At 42.8% G+C, this 3,646-nt stretch overlaps 1 pseudogene; it reads right to left on the minus strand.

The window, feature by feature from the left end:
• Positions 1–702: 702 nt before the first annotated feature.
• Positions 703–3,422, minus strand: LOC117448899 (piggyBac transposable element-derived protein 4-like; annotated as a pseudogene).
• Positions 3,423–3,646: the final 224 nt, after the last annotated feature.

Consider the following 3,646-nt stretch of genomic DNA (forward strand, 5'->3'; position numbering starts at 1 on the left):
GTAGCGGAGGAAATCTCAAATGCACACACTTGAAATGGGATTTGAGATGTTAATTATGATGTTTCTTCATCACAGCACAGTGTGCGCTCAATTCTAGAGTGCACACCTGACACAATTCCTCAGGCTTTGTTGGGAAAAATGCGAGCATTTGAAGACTGGAAGTGGAGGCCCTTATATGAAACACACACACACACACACGGTAGAAATGGAAAGCAATTTGTCACCTGTAAATGGAAAGTGATTTGTCAATTTGTCAGGACTGGAGGAAACACATATACCCTACTTTATTATTTCATGAAAAATTGAACAGCTATTGCTGCAAATATGTAAACTTACATTTCTTTCCCATTTGTTGTAATCATTTTTCACAAAACCATAAATCGTCTTCCTTTGCTCTATTCTATAATACATCTAAACATAAAGCATCTCTCACCTACATGGTTGTCAATCTAAAACAATTTGGCTGTTGTTTGCAGTTCACACAGACACTGGTATTAATGCTCTCCCTCCCTCTCTCTCTATGGTATTGACTCAGGGAGTTTTCCTCGTTGGTGTCTTTCTTTCTTTTTTACGTTTCTGCTAGCCTTAGTTCATTAGCCAGGCTGTTGCATAGAAGACTAATGGGCCAGCATACCTTTTATTGCATACTGCAATTCCATGGCTGTGGAGGTCCATTACTTTGGAGGATCAAGAATTCACTCTCTACTGCTGCTGATAGGAAGGCTTTGCTAGAGGCTAATGACGGGAAAGATCCACTTTGAGATAAATCCTTCAGTAGGTCAATACAAAATGTGCTCGGCTACAGAAGAGTCCTGCAATTAGAATACAGCCTGTGAGGTCTGACCTGGGAGGAGTCCAGAGACGGACTGTCCGTAAGTCCGTCCGTCTTTCTGTCTGTCCTCCCTTCTGTCCGTCCTTCCTTCCGTCTACATTGATCGCACAAAAAGGTTGGTGAAGGTGCAATTTGTGATGCCTGGCCCCCATCTATAAAGGTCTCCTATTATACTCTTTTTCATCAATATATTATAGTTCTCAGATATATAAAAAACATGTCTCTGAAGTGTTTGGCTCAAAATACCAAACAGATCCTGCATTGTAGCATCCCATAAACCCCTCTGTTTCAGCCCTGTTTCAAAAGTGCTGATTCTCTGTCTGTTACTTTAGATGAAAATAAGGAGCCACTCCCCACGCCCCTCTGAGAGATATTTGGTTAAAAAGAACACAATGGTGCTCTAGCCCTCATAATGTCCTCCCGATTACTATGCACCTTGTACCCTCTGGGGTCAAAAATGACCCCATCTGGCTTGTCTGATATTTAACGCATAATGTATAAAATGTGAATCAATTTTGTGTTACACCTTTAGTTCTACTTCAGTACAACCCATTACCACACATTTTTCCCTCAGTGTTGGAATTTAGGGCCGATAGACCCTTATTTATATGAAATTATACCATTTTCTGATAAAAAAAAAAATTGAAACAATGAATTAATTTGACCATATTGTATTGTGACTATTTGTCTTATCTGGTACTGGTATATGTCAAAGTTTAGTAAGGATGCCCTTTTTGAATAATTTATATTTTTTTAATGACAACACATAATCACACCTTGTGCCCTCTGGGGTCATTTTTGACCCCGTCTTGCTTGACTGTTATTTCAAGAATTTAAAGTGGAAACCTCACGCATTTCTGTGTTACACATTTAATGTGCCCTTAGTTGCATGCAGGGCAGGTAACAATGGTGTGATATTTGCAGATGTATGCATTGCATCTTTGGCACATTTTCTTGGTTTTGACATCTATCTGGCGAGGGCAGAATTTGCACCTGCTCCTTTTGGGTGATGGGTCAGGAGGGGGAGCTTGGCGAGTGGGAGCTGGGCGAGTGGGAGCTGGGTGACGGATAGCTGCTGCAGAGGTAGAGCTGGAGCAGAACTGCTGGACCTCCATAACCAAACTGGCAGCGGCTGGCGTGCGGGGAATAACCTGTCAAGTCAAGTCAAACTTTATTATAATAAATCACAGTGCAAATACAAAAAGTTCAAATTGTGAGGACACTCCAGAAGGAAGAGCAACAGCAATGAAGCTTAATGCTGACCTTGCGTCGCTGGATGTGAGGTATCACAAGTTGTCGTCCAAGCTCCACCATGAACAGCCTCCTCTTGTTGCACTTCCCCTGATTCCAGGCTGAGTTGATCTCAGACCACAGGACAAAGGAATTGTATACAGACACGTCGAGAATGTTGAAGAAGACAACTAGGGGCCAACGGGCTGTCATTCTTTTGCACGTGTACACACTGGTAACCTTGAAACAAAATAAACAAACCAAAACATATTCAGAAATGTATGTTTATTTCCTACACACAAATTCAATGCATTATCCTTTCCATAAATAATATTATTAACATTATGAATAATAAATGTGAAATACCTTGTCAAGGTTATCGACACCCCCTTTGTTGTGATTGTAATCTTCGATGATTTGGGGCATTTTGTCATCCCTGTCGCTCACAGCTGCATCCCGATGCAGAGTGCTCATCAGAAGAACATTTCTCTGTTTTTTGGGGAGATAGGACACCAGAGAGAGCATGGGTCTCGGTGAAATCAAATTTTGATGAGAAACGAGCCCTGTCCGCTTTTGACACCAGTGCAGGGGGAAGCTCAGGTTTATTTCTCCTTACTGTTCCCACCATGCACAGCTTTCTTTTCAGCAGCGCCAGGCCAAGGGCATGTGAAGTAAAGAAGTTGTCACAGGTTATCGTTTTTCCCTGGAGGCCTTCTGTCCTGTCAAGGACAACTCGCATGCCCTGATTTTGTATATCTGCATATTCCATGCGTAGCTTGACCTGGCATCGCATGCTGCCCATATTTGTATCCCATATTTCCCTGGTTTGCTTGGGATATACTGTTTGAATGGACAGCGACCTCTGAATGGGACCAGGCGCTCATCGACAGTCACATTAGTGCCTGGATTGTACATCATTGGCAGGAGAGACACCCACGTGTCCCAAACGTCTCGAATTGGAGCAAGTTTGTCTCGTGCCCGGCGATCTTTTCTTGTGTTGTGTCATCAAATCTTATGACTCTGGAGATTTTATGAAACATTTTAAGTGTCATGGTAGCACGGAAAATTGCCCTACAGACTCTGCATTCCATAGACTTGCTGTAGCCTCTTTGCTGGATCGGTACACTCCAGCTAGAACCAACAAACCCACGTATGCCTGCAGGTCCATTTGATCCATCTTTCTCTATTTTTTCCCATAAACATGCTGCCCCTCCTTGTTAGTCATGTTCAGCACTGACTCTTCGATGGCCTTGGGCAGAAACAGATAAAAAGCGGACTTTATGTCCTCGATACGAGACCTTGCATATAGGGTTGGACCCTGGCGGCTTGTCTCTCTCTCTGCTTTCTCTGCTGTTACCATGCGACATCCGTCACAGGGAGGGATGGAAGACCAGATCATTATTTCATTCTTAGATTGGAAATATTCTTCCATCTCAGCTGGGTCCTATTCCTCAGATTCTTCCTCATCAGTGGATTCTTCCACTTCCTCAAAATAAGTGCGGTCCTCCACTTCTGACACTTCTTCCATTTCTGATTCTACCTCTTCATATTAGCAACCGTGAGAAAAGGCCTGTTTGTTTTTCG

This window comes from Pseudochaenichthys georgianus, chromosome 7 (genome assembly GCF_902827115.2).
Source record: "Pseudochaenichthys georgianus chromosome 7, fPseGeo1.2, whole genome shotgun sequence".
NCBI lineage: Eukaryota > Metazoa > Chordata > Actinopteri > Perciformes > Channichthyidae > Pseudochaenichthys > Pseudochaenichthys georgianus.